Raw genomic sequence first — 17857 nt, 5'->3', positions numbered from 1 at the left:
ACAGAATGATTCCCACGGCTGCATTTATTCACAATGAGCACAGCCGCGGGACTCTGTGTGCTTGGATAGAGAATCCCTATCCAAGAACACATACTACAGGGTTGCAGGAGCTTTTAGGTTGCTCTTGCAGGCACCAAAAAAATTTGATCTCGACGGCTGAATTTACACAGGCCGATCAAGAATTAATCGGAGCGCAGAACCTCCTTTGATACCTACTTCACGCATCCTAGGAGGATCGGGCATGCGCAGAGGGAGCCCTTTCATCAATAGAAAAAAAATTGCCGATCTTACACATGCACAGTGAGGTCGGCAAGTTTTTTTTGGCAATCAAGTGACATAGGAAGAAGAATGCGGAGGAAAAGAGGAGAAGATGTCCGCCCAGTGCTTCCTCTGCACCGGGTGATGCTGACAGATACCAGGACAACACAGGACCCGATGGAAGAAACCTCCCAACGGATAGACTAATCTGGGGGATTGAAGGTAAGTGTGTTTTTTTTGTTTTGGGTTTACCTCCACTTTAAAAACAGAAGAGATACGCTACCTTTAATATCTATGACGTTTGCATTTTTAACAAATCATTCCATGTTTAGCCCATTTGATTTGAAGCTCTGATATGTGTTGCATTTTGTATTCGTCTAGTATAAATCTGTGAACAAAACCAATATTCTTTTTTGCCAATGCAGTAGAACGCTGTCAGTAATAGACAGGTTATGCCATAGGTGCATACATATAGAAGGTAAAATTAAAGGTGGCTGCATATATTCTCATTATAAGCTGTCATGCATGCTCAAGGGCACTGAATAATGTGTTTCCATAAATGATATGGTCATCTCTGTGTAAGTATGGAAAATAATCTTGTTAGCAATTATTTTGTCAATTTGTACAATGTTGCCAGAGAGATAGAGCAAGTGACTAATATGAAAACATCTTACGGAGACTATTCTTATATTTATTTTCTTCTTCAAATAGGCATGGTGTGACAGGGTTTATCATCAGTTCTGAGAAATAACACAACAAAAGACACTAGGCCTAGCAAGATTAATGCAGATGAGCCATTATAATTTAGTTATTGCCCTTGAATAAAACAGTTCACCGTCTTGATTTTCACACCAACACATACATAATACACTCATAAACAAAAACTTACCCAAATGTAATTGAAAGTAGTAAGATTTTTCTTCTTCTATATTTCTTGTCACACAAATCAACAGTAACAAAAGGACATTCTGGAAGGTGTTTTAACTTCAGATAGTGATTTCAATATTAGGATGTGAAAATAAACTTTTTTTTTTAAGAAACATGATGCCTTATCGCTCATTATTTTTTAGTCAAAGACTTTCAACTGACTAAGAAAAACATCATTCCTTGTCATTTTAGATACTAGTCTGTGTAGGTTTGGTATTTTTTTCAGCCAGAATTGTCTTATCTCCATCTACATAACGATGCTAAAAGTCATCTTAGGGCCAAAGGTCTGGAAGTTTTTTTTTTTTTTTTTTTATCCCTGCCCAGTCTTTAATCCAAAGCAGAGAACTGTTAAAGCCTTTACATTCTGACATTGTTCTCTATCTTTTTTACTGATGAAATGTTGGCAAAATATTTTCTTTTTATACCATATTTTAGGTCGAGTGGCGCCATCACAGGCCAATTGTTTCCCTCAGCACATTCATGCAGTAAGTTGGCTATTGGCTCACAAAAATGATTTTGTGAATGGATGTAAGCCTAAAGGAGTGGATACTTATTAGGAGGCTGCTTTTGCAGACCTTCCTAGATAATGCCCAAATGTATTGCTAAACCTCCATGATTGAACAAAAACTGAAATTTAATGAGTGAAAGGGGCAGGCAAGGGAACAACAAGGATGGGAAGGAGAGGCTAAATATTTTTGGATATCCTCCAGTCAAAAAAATGTTGTGGGCTATGTTGAACCTACATTGATATAAAAAAAAATCAATGCAGTAAACGTGTCTGCACAATTGATCACAAGTGTAGTTTAACTTTAATGTTTTATGCTCATGAACTCTCCCATGTTCCTGTCCTTATCATCAAATTAAAAGAATATCTTCGGCTAATATGGAATATGACAACCCTGTCCCCAGGAGTGAGCTATAAAAGCACCAAATAGTACCTCTGAAAGCAAGTCATATGTATGTTTTAAAAATATTGAACTCTGTCTCACTTTCTTCCTTTCTGCATATAATAAAAGCTACCGCACAGAGCCATCGATGCTCACAGAGCTCTTTTGGCAAAAGAAAGAGGATAATGACAGCTTAAAACTGATGTTTCTGTGTGGACATAATGAGTGATAAACATGTCTTTTTCTTTGGTAATCTGACATATAAAAGTTTTATTTTTTAATATCACAGGAGTCCTTGAAACAAAGCAATGTTAAATTTCATAAGGCATTGTTTTTGCACAACCAAGGGATTTAGAAAAATATAATTCCTTACTGTGCACAATGCATACTTTAATGCTTAATGTAGTAGGCTCTATGATTTTGAACCTCCAGGCTCTTGCACAGCTGTACTAATTAGTCAGAGTTTGAAATGATGCACAGTTGTCACTTCATGGTTCTGGGAAGAGATGTGGAAAACATAAATCCTTAGTGGTCCCCAATGATAATTTGGGCATTAAGGAACCATTCAGTTAAAGAATAGTTTAACCCAGAGGTACAATTATTAGAAAGCACTGCTAACACTGATAGACAAACTTTCTGAAAATATATTCCACCCCTCATCTGCCTATTTGTTCTCCTGACCCTGAGCTGATCCAGGTCCCTCAGGATTTGCTTGTTCATCACGTTTAAGTGCCTTTAGTTGCTATTTTGATTCCAGTGTGCCTGTTTTAAAAAAAAAAGCCCTCTTAAAGATAAATTATCCACACTATTTGGGGAAACCTATTACAGATATTTGCAAATATAGGCATGTATTCAACATGCCTATATTTCTGCAGGCATCAAAAAACATGATTGTGACACTCATGTTTACAATACAGGTAGTCCCCGAGTTAAGGACATCTGACATACGGACGACTCCTAGATATGAACGGGCTTTCCTGCTCTTTCGTGTGCAGGACAGAGGCTTGCATATCTAAGCACAGCTTGCTCCAGAGTTTATTGAATGTCTAGGCTCCATAATTTTTCCTGGAACCTTTCCAGCAATCTACATGGTATATACTAAATGTATCTTTATGTCAAAATTGATGAATGACTAACAAGAAACTGTAGTTACTGTTGTACAATGTTTTCCGTGTTTTCCCCCACCTTTTTTTTTTTATCAGCTGATATTTACTCATCAAAGCTCCCCACTACCCTACTGTTATAACTTCCCTTTGATGTCATAATTTTGTTAATTCTGTTATATGCAAAAATGTCAATAAAGAATACAAAAAAAAGTTCTCTAAGACTTTAGAAGATAGACTATTGTTATTAGGAATAAACAGTATTTAGATAGAGCTAACATAATACATAGTGCTGTACATTAAATAAGGGTTGCAAATGACAGACCGATACAAACAATAGGACAGAAGGAGCAGAGGACTGAAAAACCTGTAAAGTCTTTCTAAAAATCATTTGCTATTTTTTGCCAAATGTTTTCAATCTTGGAGCAGATCCATTCTAGGTTTAATTGAACATCCAGGTTCACCAGTGGTAGTCTATCTTTTCCAGCCATGGAAAGCTTTGATCAGGCCTAATCTAATATAATCCAATGTAATATTTCTTTCCTAAATGGCGTTGAGTGTGGCCATTTCTTAGAGTTGCATACATTTTTTTAATGTGTTTTCATACAGCATAAGTTGGAGGGAAAGGATTTGTATAGAAATAACTTAGCATCACATTTATAACTGATCTGATTACCACTTCTTTGTTCTCCACTTTTTAATATATAATAACTATTTTTTACACAAAATTTACAAAATTGTATAAATATTTCGTACAGTGGCATACTCCATTTGAAAAAGTAAAGTTAGAAAACTAAACTCCACACTTTCCTTTCAAGCCCACCACTATAAAGTTGCATTCAGGTTTAGCATAGTAAATATGTCAAATAATTAGATCATTCAGTGACAAAAATAACAATCATATCAGCTGATCATCATGAAAATATGACTAGGGCAATCCCAATTGCCATTATCTGACCAAGATTAAAAACACTTCATGGAGATTAACCCTTCTGGCAACACACTACTCTTTAATATTTCAGTTTGCCCCATAGATATTGGACTGCATATACATATACTACCACTATTGCCTTTATTATAAAAGCAGGTACAATTTTTAATGGTTAGGTTTAATAATTTCAATAGCACACATAGCATAGCATATCCTAATATATCATGGCACTTTATAGCATATCCTGCTGTTACATTGGATTTTATTTTTTCAATGAATATTTTATGCCAGAAAATATTGTATTCTAGTAAAGAAATATAAAACATTAAGGTTTTTTTGTTTGGCTATAAGCAGAGGAAAAAAATGTTTAATACCCCCTTTAAAATCAATTGTACATTTACTATATTTTTCATTATGAACTTCAAAGACTCTTTGAAAAATGTTACTTTGCCATGTCCATAACCCTGTCATAGATATGTTTTTGAGAAACAGAAAGGGAAATGCACTATGGGATTAGAATGGGTTTGAAGACATGAAAATGTGAATATGCAAACCTATTTATTAGTCAGTTTTACTGGAGCTGTTATCAGAAACTCTGTCATCTATGCTGCACAAATATGACAAGCATATCTAAACTGCACTGGGCATTTGAATTTACAACTTTAAAAATTCCTTGTAACCATTTATATATCTCAAAGACTTTTTAACATAAACTCACATACTTTATTAGTATCCTCAAATAGCTGCAATTTTAGAACAAAATAGACTAATTAAAGCACACAGACAAAGGCAAAATACATTAATTTCAGTAGACATTTTCACAAAACAAAATTGTAGTATAAACTGCTGAAAGCAATTTTCCTGCTGTATGTTTCAGTAGATAAACAGAAATATAGCTAACATTTGTCTACTACATTGAATGCTTGCTCTCTCTCTGGGGTATATACATTGGACTTGTAGAATCACCATGAGAAAAAAAAACATATGTAATATACACAGCCAGGCCTTGGTTTTACTACCTCTCACACAGCACTAAAAAGTTGTTACAATAGTGCATTTATCAGAATTTTTGTTCTATGTTTTTGACCAAATACCTAAAATCTTACAGTACTATTAAACATTATGTGAATTTTAAATATCCATTGTAGGGGGAATACTACTTTAAAGAGCAATCAAAGATGCCCCAGACCTAATTTTTTGGAATACATTTGTTTATAAAATGAGGAATAGGATAAACGATGCAACAATAAAGGTATTCATAGGGGTTTATTTGAATTAAGTATCCCATGCAAAGGGATAATTTTCTTGGGTAAGTGAACTGCCTACATTCTGTTAAAAATAACATTAACTATATTTTATTTTTAACCACCTGACCGATAAGCCCGACCTTGCTACGGGCTAAAAAAAGTTACTATTTTCGATAAGCCCCAACTTTTCTCACTGTATGTAAATCACTTACCTGGTCCCGCTGCGATCGTCCATCCGTCGTGTTCCAGCGTCGTCCTCCAGCGTCGGGTGTCCTCTCCGGGAAGAAGAAGCCAGCCGGCTTCTTCTCCCTCCATTCTGTCCAGCATCGATCGCAAAAAAAAAATACTCACCTTCTCCCTCCGCTCCTCCGGACACGTCTTTTGTCTTCAGCCGGCGAGTGCAGTGACGATCACCAGGGTTTCCTGGTGACGTCGCTGCATGCGTCGGCGCGGGAGGGAGGCGGGGCGGGAAATTCAAAATTTTGTATTGAGTTCCTTTGCAGTGAACTCAATACAAAAAAGCTGTACTGAGTCCAATACAAAGAAATCCTTATATAATATATAATTGTATTATATATATATTATATAAGCTACTGTACATTACATTATACAGTATTTTTTTTTTTAAACTTTTTTTTTTTAAAGATTTTTTTTTAAAAGGTTTTTTTTATGTTTTATAAAAAAAAATTTATTATTAAAATTTATAAAATTTTGGACATATTTTGGTGAGTTATGCGGTAATTCGGTGAATTATAAGTAATTGAGTAATTCAGTGAAATATAGCCTACAATCCAAAATAAATTTCCATGCAAAAAATGTAACACTTTTTGCATGGAAATTTGGAAAGAATTAGAATACCCGGCGTTCGCGTACGCGTCCCTCGGCGATTCCTGATGATGTCCGTGCATGCGCCCGTCGATGGGGGTCGTAGCGGGAAATTCAAATATTTTGTATTGGATTCAATACAAAGTTCTGTATCCAGTCCAATACAAAATAATACAAAATATATTTATGTGGTTTTGTCTATAGGTATGTGACGTTGGACGGTTGGACACTAGGGAGGTGTTTTAGAAAAATATATTATTATACAGTATACCGAATTATCGCATTTTCAGTATTTTTCATTTATTTATGTATTCTTGTTTAAGCTGATTTTTGTGTATTTTAATTTTATTAAAAATATTTTTTTTTTACATGATTGTGTGTTTCAAACATTTTTTATATTCATGATATCTACTAGAACCCTGTTCGGAAATATTTCTGTAAGTTACAGGTCTACAATTTAAAAAAAAAAAAAAATTCATTAAAACCTGTAACGCTTTTGGAACAGAAATCTAGACCTCAGTGTAACGCCGAGGTAGTTAAATTAGTAGTTTTGGTGTTTACTAAAAACATAGGGGAGTCCCTTGCTATGAACTATGATATTATTGGAATGTAATTATTTTCATCAGGATGACCTTAACAATTTAGTGCGGGGCTTTTAACATAATAAACCTTAAAACCTAATCTACCTTTATAAATACTAAACCTATCCCACTATTCACTACAATAAGTAATGCATAATTCTTAACCTCATAAATAACACATAACCAAACCCTTGCAACTAATCCATAAACAAACATTTAACAATGCCCACACAGATAACATAAAACTTAATAATATTCATAATACAAATTTTTACTTTCTTGTAACCTAAATAGAAACTTACAAATCTAATGTTTGTGGTATTGCAAGTATTATGATCCTCTAGCAGTAGAATTTGATACTGAATCACTGACCTGGAATATGTATTTGTATTAGGTTAGTGCCTTAAGGAACTGAAGAAAGATGGATAGTATTGCAGCCAGGCAATTAGCATATACAAAATCAGAAACCAACAAAGTAAAACCTCAAATTACTCTGAGAAAAAGTTTTCTTTAACCTATAATATAAAATAATCTAAGTATAAGGGGTTTATATCTAATTTATTTTTATTTACTATGGTCAGGACAACATATTTTCATTAAATACCTTCACATTGTTGCATATGAATATAGGCTGTATTTTTATAGTCAAAGGTTGAGCTCCAGGTTAACTTTTCTGTAAAGCCTGTTGTTTTCAGGGATCAACAGCCCAAAATGAAAAATGCATAGTCTATAAATAGGGATGGTCTCGCGGCAAAAAGCTTGAATTTCAATTAAAAAAAAAAAAATTGTGGGCTGTGCTGATCAATCAATGCAGCGCTGGCTGTAATAATTGATCAGCTCAGTGTGCGATCCTCATTACTACAGGTTGAATGGGGACAAGTCCCCTCTAGTCCCTCTACTGCTGGGGATCGCGAACAGGAAGATTCCCAGGGCTGCAAGAATGAATGCAAACCTAGGAATCCTCCTGTAATGATTTCCTCAATCTTCCGATGTTTTCGCGAAATCTGTTCGCTAACCCATTGGAAGTTCGAGGAAATTTTTGCGAGAATACCAGAGGCTTTCACGCTCATCCCTATCTATAAATAGTTTATCATAGATAGTTAATGACTTATTTCTGTGCCCCATTCAAGTGATTTATCACTTATTGAAAAGATTAAGTAGTAGATAGACAAAGTTAGACAAAAAAAGCAAGCAGCTACTACTGTGTTGTCTCTTTAGCTAACACATGGTTGAATGAGTATATTTTGGCATGCATTAAATGTTTATTTGTAAAACAAACATACGTAGATAGTCAAAAAATTGTGAAAATGCTTTTAAATATTTAGATACCAATCACCTTTTTAATTTTTTCATACTTTTTTTTTATTAATCGACAGTGTTGATTAGGGTTTAGATCTACTTAAATCAACAACAATTAAAACTGTCATTAAAACTGTGGTTGCTTGTAAAATTAAAAACTATACCTAATAATACAAGATCCAATAAAAACAATCACAGTTCCCCGCTTTAGATTTATATACATTTTTCTTTTAACTGTGGAGTGTGTGTAATAGGTGTTATTGTATGTATGGCCATCCTAGTGTGTGTACGTACTTTTTATAGAAACATAAAGGTTTTTTTAGATCTCATATGCCTCCTCTATCTCTAGTCAATGCACATCAGGGATACAGTCCATTGATCTGTATATCACTTGGCTCCTAGCTGCAGAACACTAAATCTCCAAACCTGGCAATGTTCAGAGCTGAGCACTTCTGATTCCAATAATGCAAGGGAGATTAGCAAATTGGACTTTACTGATCTACATCCTGATTTTCTCTCCAGTGGCCTTGACACTTCAAAAACATTTAGAAGTTATGGGTGGCTTCGTAATCATCAACATTACACGGAGAAATCTGGTTGTTAATTTGAAATTGAGCATCCTCAAAACCCTATAATTGAATATGAAGTATAGTGGGTGTCTTTGATAAACAGGTTAACATTGTGCTTTTGTTTACCCATAACTTTACCTGATAATGCCTTCTCTAAAACTCCCACTACATTCATCAATTAATTAAAGACCCTAACTCACTGTAGTTGTGTTAACTAAGAAGATTAGTGGCCCCCAGTTGGGAGATCTACATGGCTTTACATAGAAGTTATTTTTTTCTCCTAGGATGACCTCTATGTGCATTTACAACTATGTTCTATTCATATTGCTTTAAGTGTTAAACTTGTCTTTTGTGGGATATAAATATGTTCTAGACATATAGCATTCACACTCTCCATTCATCCATAAAGTTTTAGTGAGTTCAGTTTGTAGTTATGTAGTTTATGAAAAGTGATAGATTGGATAAAATATATTCTTCCTTAGGCTTGAAATGGATACAATTAAATCACAGTGTTAGTGGAATTTATTTTCCAATAAATATCTTGTGCAAAGTTCACTTCTGAATCAATATTATCTAAATATGTATGAGCACTAAAGGTGTTTTATATGTGATAAACAAATTATATGTTAAAATGCATGGAATGGTCTTATATTGAAATAATTAATTGCTTTTAATTTGTGGGAGGCTATTAGATACATTAATAATAATAGAGGGCCAAAGAACTATATGATGTGGAGTGATCATTGCGTTTTTTTATTGATAGGAGTTTTTGCCCAGATATGGGAGTTTCTTGTGAACTGATCATGTGGGAATTTTATTTCTTTAATTATTCGAATATCTTGACTAGAGGTTCAAGCCCCATATGTTCAAATCAATTTAGTATGATTGTTAAGGACTGTATTACTGACAGCAAAACTGCAACAATATTAATTTTATCACTGCTTTCTAAAATATGGAAAATAATAATTTTGGTTTTGGGGGATCTTTCGCAAAAGTCATGAAATTATAATAGCAGAAGATTGTAAAGTTTAATATTTTTTATCGTTACAAAAAAAATTGCTTTAATGGGTTTTTAAATTACTGCCAGACCTACCGCATTTCTTTTTCCACACATTCTTATTCTGCTTGTGCCAAACTTGCCCTTCCAAACTTGATGCTACCACTAGCTTGCTTTTGCTTTCTCCAACCTTGTAGTTGATTATCTTAGTTGTCTGCATTGATCTTTGACCTGATCCTGACTTTGTCTCATTTTTTACCATTTGGAACTCTGCCTTTCTCCTTTTACATTGCCATTTGTCACCAGTGAAGCAATCATAATAGCCATAGCCTGGAAATTGTTCAGCAGCCAGAATCTGACTTTGGTAAAGGCCAGAAAAATCTAAAATCTACATCTTTTTTTATGATATATGATGCTCATATTTTTTGAACCAGGCAAAAACTATGTCTAAAAATGCAATTAAATAATCTGCATTATCTGCTTACCACCTACATATTTAACCCCTTGAGAGGTAATCCCAAGTGTGGCTCCGGCTAAAAAAAAACACGCTGAAAGCGGTAACCCATCACCACACTCGGGGTAGCTAAAAACATAAAAAAAAAAACCCTTACCTGGTCCCATAGGTGAGTGCATTGACGTTCCCTGGGAGTTCCCAATACAAGTTAATTATTACATTATAAATATATAATTATATTATATATAAATTATATATGCTACTGTACAGTTATATTACAGGTTTCAGTATTTTTTATGCACCCAAACAGATTTGTGTGTTGTTTTAAAGTTTACTATAAAATTCATTAATTATTGGACATATTTTGGTGTGTTATAACTAATATGTGAGCTTTGTGCTATTGGTAATCACAGCTTTAAAGGACCCAAGGGGCAAGTTTTTTTCCAGCATGATTGCCAATTCCAAACACCGCCACAATCATTAAAAAGCTAAATGCTGGAATCTAGAACACAAATAATACCATTATAGTATACCAAGAGAGCACAGCTTTAGGAGAAGTGCTGCATCATTTGGGAATTCTCCAGCATAGTCTTGGAAAAGGAGATGGTGACATGGCCTGTCACAAGAAGACTTATGATAAAAGACTTATGAGAAACTAGTGATTCAGCCAACTTGTTGAGAGCGTAGGTGACCTAAATATTTTTCTTCTTACTGTAAATTTAAAATTTTGATCTACTTATTAGCAAATAGAATCAAAATCTTAGGTGAAGATTATTTCAAATTAATTTTCCAATCATGTGCAGTGAAAAATTTGGTTTATTCAAATGTATCCTGCACATGATTGGGTAAACACATCATAATTCTAATTACTAAGCTACTGTATGTTAAAAACAGTTTGTTAAATGAATGGCAACCACATTTTCCGAAAATCACCCTCTACTTATCTCTTTTCTTAATAACTCCTAAAATAATATTAAAATATTCAAGCATCTACATTCTTTATGAGAACAACATTTTCACAAAATGCAGTGATAAAATACAGTACTTAATAGCTCCAAAAAGAATGAAGTTTAAAACAGATTGCTAATAAATATTTAAAAACCCCCGAAATGCTGCAAGCATATCACCTCCAAGAAAAGGCTTTACAACATAGGACCTCTAAAAGATAATTCTGGATAATTGTAGAGAGCAAAGAAAAAAATGAACTTGTAAATACATAGGACCCTTTTTCAACATATCTTTACTAACTCAGGATAAACATCGGTCATAAAGATCTATAAAAGGACAAAGATCTATAAAGGGTCATAAACAACTAATTTTATTATTTTGGGAAGCTGTAAGTTCAAACGTAAATGTTGCAAATGCTATTGGTATATTTGAATCTGCTTAGGCATTAGCTGTTCCTGGCTGATTGTGATTGCTTTTTTATTTGTGATAACAGTTAAAATTACAGGACAAGCATTTTTTTGTTTTGGCTAAAAAGAAGTAGGTCAACCTACCAAAGATTTTTTTTTTTTATTTTATTGATGTCTGCGTCCCACTGCACAGCTGTGACTGCTGTTACTGAGACAATAAGTAAAGCTGAATACAACATTTTAAGAGTTGTCATGAGCAAAAGTGGGGGGAATCCTCTACGAAGCGCAAATGTTTTGGTGGCAAGTGGACAAAATGGAAATTCCTATCACTAAGGGGAGACGTTCCTTAGATAGTAAAGGTAAGCAAAACCTAAACCTCAAAAAAAATCTGATAGGGGTTTTTCCTTTTTCTATCCAAAACTAGATTGTACTTATACTGTAACAAGTTAACAAAAGCTGTATATGAAATAAAGATTTTATCGGTATACCGGGAGGATGTGAAATGCCTTACCACATGAAGTACTTGTAAAAGAACTAAATAAGTTCATAGTCATGTCACTAATGTTCTAATATTCTTTCTATAATCACAAAAATACTAAAGAAGGTAAGTAAAAAAGCATCAGGTGAGATCCAAAACAATTTGTGTTTTAACTTATAGGGGAACAATTGAACACAACATAACAGTTTATGCATTATCAGAGGATCATTTTCCAGTAAGCATTATGCATACCATGTTGTTTTAATTTAAAAGTGGAAACAATTCTTTAGTATTTAGTAGAAACACAGCGATATATGATTTCCATACCTCAAACAACCCATTAACATCAGATTATTTTTCCAGGGATGCCTCAACCCAGACATATTCACATTTTTTTTTAACATATTCGAAGGCTAATTTGAGGAAAGCTAATTAACCCACCAGTATGTATTTGGGAAGGAAGTTGAAATGTCCAGAGGAAACCCACACACACCCGAGGAGGACATCCAGGCACCCTCCAGATAATGACCTGGCCAATAATCATATATGGCAATATTTTGATGTATATTTTTCCTCGTTACCTTGGAGAACACTGACCAGTAGCTCTAGATTTGACTCTGCTTTACTACAAAAACTTTTCTGGAGTATTTAGAGACTAAACTTTAATAACAGAACAATATATTAGCTAAATAAGCCAAATACAGCAGACATTTGAAATGTTGATATATTTAAATTGTCAAAGCATGTCTTGGAGTAAGACAATTTTTTTATTAGAATACACTAATTAGGGTAAGAGAACCATGTTAGAAAGCATACAGTTTCATGTGCTATTTTAAACTTTTGCAAATGATCAAAATCAGTTACAAAGACCACAAAATTCTGAAAAATGCTTACAAAGAAGATTATATGATGACTGATTATGATAAACATAAGTGTATTCTGTTGCACAATGTAAGAAAAAATTAGACATAAAAGAAAGATAAACTTGTCTAATACCATATCATTAAAAGAAAACATTAGATTCGTATTACATGTCACATGAATATCTACTGTACAACTGTATAATCATAAAGTAACAAAATGCCTTAAATGAAATTAACAAAAACCAGAACATTTTCATAAGTATGTTAGTCCACTCTCTAACTGGAGTTGTGATATATATGCCTTTATATATACCTTTATTATGGCTTTTTTTACATTAAATATTCACTAGAATGCTAGGTTGTTCCCAGTATGCAGTTTTCTTAACTAATTCTTCCAAAGAAATATAGGCATTTAATTTTGTGGGCTGGTTGTTTTTCTTTCTTGATGTATAGGAAGAGGAGGCAAAGCAGGTCCAGGTCCAAGGTCATCAACCATACAAAGATAACATTTGCAGGGTGCAATCAAGTCACCAAAAGTGGTCCAGGAACACAATTAGTGTATAGGGCATACAGGGTGAGGATCAGTCAAAAAGGCAGCAAATACAAGACTAAATATAAATATGCCGCCTTGTATCAGCTGTGGAATGCACGTGTTCATACACCAATCAGGCATGGATGCATGTGGCCTTTTGTATAGATATATATGCACATATGAGTATGAGCACGCACCTGCTCAAATCTTTTTTTAAAGGGGTGTACAGGAGTATGAGCACAAGACTGAACCAATCTGTACACTTTTTCCGTACAGTAAACCTTCTCAACTGCTTGTTAATGAAAATCATGAGCCAATCACATGGCACCAACCTTATGCATTTAGGGTTGTAGGCATTGTCAGAATGACCTGTATATATTAAAACCAAGCATCATTTTCATATCTGATTCATGAAGGAATTTAAATAGGGGGTAGCCGTATAAGTCTTTCAATGTTTGCAGATGATATTCTGCTGTTCCTCAAGGATCTTTCATCAATTATCCACCATATTTCATATTTTGACTCCTTTTTGGGTTTCCGAATTAATTATACCAAGAGCAAGAATTTGTGTCTTCACGTCTTGGGGGTCAATTTTCCTGATTTGCATAAATACAATATGGCATGTGTTATGCGTCATGTCAAGGATTGGCACAGTACGTCTCAATTTACAGTAGTGAAGCTGGAATCATGTATGGTTCAACTGTGGTCTCTACTGGGACGTCCAAATACCCCATTCCCAACTGTGCCACACACTCTACGAAACAATCTCCTTTTAAGGGATACTCTATTGGCATGGAGAGAAATCAAGAAGTTGTTTCGTTGTTTTGTGGGATCTACCGCAGCTACTCATTTGTGCACCACACCCTATTTTCCCCAGGGCTCTGCATACAAGGTGTTTAAATTGTGGGAGCATAGCGGTATTAAAAACCTGGGTCATCTCCTGGATGAGTCTAATAATCTCCCACCCTTCGATATCCTGAGGCTTAAATATGCTCTGCCTGTACACCATTTTCTTTTTTATTTGCAGGATAAATCCATCCATCCAATTTTTTTGGATTTCCGGTTAGACAGTCGAACTTGGTACTACCAGGTCATATTCTACAAATATTGGGCGAAGCCACATTAAGACACTCTATATCTCATAATTTTTTTCTGTTAAAAGTAATCCTTACTCATAATGTAATGTATCTGTGCTACATTGTATGCTGTTGGGCTTTGTTCCTAAATTCTTCCCATTCGGAGAGTCTTGATTTATTGGAATCTAGTTGGTCATGTATCGGTAAAACAATAATTAGTGAACAGTGGCAGGAAATTCAATTTAAAATAATAAATAGGGCATACTATGCATTTAATATACACCTGAACCCCCAAAATGCAGCAACTAGGCTAACAGCGTGCCCTAAGTGTGACCTGGCTCTGGCCCCCTTAGAATATCTACTGCGGGATTGTCCATTTATTTCCAGGTTTTGGATTAAAGTTTTCCTATTCAGTTACTGGACACAATCATCCGCTTTCTCTCCAATTGGGTCTGTTTCATTGTAATGGAGGGGGTCTATCTACTGATGCCTCGAGTACACAGACATTGGTGAACAAATTCGAACATCACTGTTTTTTATCAGCAAAAAAGTGTATCCTTGAGGTGTGGCTAGAACCCAATCCCCCAGGTATTTCCCAGATGATGCTATATCTCCAGGCTTTAATGATAATAGATAAAACCAAAGCCACCCAGCACCAAGATAAACATCCACAAATGTTTTTTGGTACTTGGATGTCTGATATACAGTACACTCTGTCCTCAGCCCAATTGCACAAAATTATAGCGCACTTTGGCCACACTACCTGGTATGATCGCAGCGAGACATTGTGCCTGGTAAAGTGGCTAATTTTTGTTGTTTGGTTTTTTGAAAGGGGTTTTTGTTGTTTTTGCTCACCTTTTCACCTAGTTTCATTGTTTAATGTTGAAAATGTCCAATTTACTCAATAAAAAATGGAAAAGGGAGGTGGGGCGGAAGTAGTTTTATATTGTCAGAGATGTTCTGGTTTTGTATAATTCTCTGTAATGTTTTATTTTTATATTTTCTATTCATTTTGAATGGTGTCATTACTTTCTGCCAATAAAGATATGCTAAAAAAACAAGCATCAGAGTGTGAAAGAAAGTTGCTTTAAGTGATTTTGAATGTGGCATGCTTTTTCGTGGGGTGGTCTGAATGTTTCAAAAATTGCTGATGTGCTGGGCTTTTAATGCATCTTTAAGGTAATGGTCTGAAAAAAAGGAAAATATTGTGCAAGTGGCAGTTTCTTTAGGTAACAAGTGCTTTGTTGATAGAGTATAGAGGAGAATGGGTAAACTGATTACAACTGATGTAATTCAACGAACACTCTTTATAACTGTGGTATGGCTCTGAACTGAAAACTTCAAAACTTGAAGTAGATGGGCTATAGCAGAAGAAGACCACATCAGGTGCTACTCCTTTAGCTAAGAACAGGCACCAAGCGCTTCAATATGCACAGGGTTGATCCAACAGAGCAACTTGGGGGTGTGATGGAAATGGAGATTGGCATCACGAGATAACAGCCAACAAATCTACAGTAACTGTGTGATGTTATTGTGTGAATATTGTCACAGTGCCTCCTAAGAAAGAATATGCTATATACACATAAAGCACAAACACGGTGCCTGGGCCTCAAGATATTTGTATGTACTTTTATGTTTAATGTAACAGCCAATACCCCTTTTTCTCTGTTAAGATTTATTAGCGTGGTGCAGATCACTGTTGCATTGAAAGATCAATTACTGCTTCAACTTCAGCTTTTAGAAAGATGGCCTAAGATTTTAAAAGGTAGTCTTTGTTATAATGCAAAAAACCTAGTTGCCTTCATGAGGCTGATTTACTATAGGAATATTCGCATAGCAAAGTGTATTATCCTCTTGCAAGATTTATTAATAATAAACAAAGCTTTGTTTACTGCAGCCATCAAGTTTCAGTAAAGGAAATATCCTGCGTTTTAGATTTTCTTGCATGTGAATCAATATTCTTTGCAAAATGGTGTGTCACCACATTCACTAAGATTAGTGAATTATCACTTTGCAACATAATAATTCACTTTTGTAGGTGAACAACCCTTATTCCTTTGGTAACTTGTGACTACAAGTTTTCCAGACACTAAAGCAGCAAAGCCATGCTTCAAAAATGAGAAAAAGTTCTTTCCCCTTTCCTGGGTATTGCATTAGTATAGGTAGCTGCCCGCATTGTAAGTGTTCAGAAATTATGAATGAAGACAGAAAAGCAAAGGTTTTCTTTGCGGCAAATAAAGACTCGGTGTAATATTCACAATAATATGTTTTCCAACATTAACATATATACAATAAATGAATATGGGTCTGTCCCGTTGTAGTCATTCAATTCCTGACCCTTCCTCTAGACAAATTGGTTTCTAATGTCAAGACAAACGATACGTTTCAAATCCTGACACGTGTCGCCGATTGGCTTCCTCAGGGGATGTGCTGAGTTAGTGGGATGTTTTCGCCATGAAGGATCCAACTATTTAATAAAGTATAGTAGGCGTGTCATAGCCGAAATATCTAGAAACCTTATTGTAGCTGTGACCGTGACAGATTGGCATTCAACCTAAAGATTATGTTCTTCAAGAGGATTGATTATACTCCGTACATCATGTTTTTTTGAGTTTTTGTTGGGGTATAGTTGTGCAGAGCTGCGCCAGCAGCTGTCCAGATGGTTCAAAATTGTTATGTTACTTGTGCTGAAATATTGTCTTTGGTTTGCCCCAAATGTCTACTGTTAGAGTGAACAAACCAACTCTACCATCCATAAGTCCACAACACATTGCTACAGAAAAATCTACCCCTTGCCTGTATGTTCAATGGCTTACTCTAATGTTCTTTTGGACAGTTTTTTTCTGCTAGCCATGCAGTATATTGGTACAATCCCTTTCCAAATGTATTGTATCAGTCAAAATTAAACTTTAGAGCTATACAAGTACAAAACATGGAAACTGTTCTGTGCAAGTTTTCTTTTTTTTCTGCACAGATGTCTATGCATAAGTTTATCTTTGAGGCGTATTTTTGTTTGTGTGGTGCATTTCTAAAGATGTGGTTTGCTTGCTTTCTCTTTTTTCTAATCAACCAAATAAATTTGCTGGCAAAATATATAAATGTTTGCAATTGAATTAATAACATATCATGTCTGGCTCTGCTGTTTCTCGTTGTAGGTGCCTAAACAACCCTGATTCATTTTGTTATATCTGTGGCAGTTTTACCATTCCCAGTCAAAGGGCGAACATTAGCACATTTGTAGAGCAAGCCTATTTGGCATATTTCAAAGTTGGTGATCAAGATAATTCTTGGGCCCCTCATAAGGTGTGCAAACCGTATGTCGAGGGTTTACAGATGTGGACAAAGGCAACACTCTTTCTAAAGATGTTATATCTGTTTAGAACACTCCCAGTACCGGTTTGTAATAAAGTATTACAAGGTCTTCAAAGGTCAGTGATGCAATTTGTATGGAATGGCAAAAAACCATAAATATCCC

Source organism: Pyxicephalus adspersus, chromosome 1 (genome assembly GCF_032062135.1).
Source record: "Pyxicephalus adspersus chromosome 1, UCB_Pads_2.0, whole genome shotgun sequence".
NCBI classification, from domain to species: Eukaryota; Metazoa; Chordata; class Amphibia; order Anura; family Pyxicephalidae; genus Pyxicephalus; species Pyxicephalus adspersus.
Note: the sequence above shows the minus strand (reverse complement) of the source record.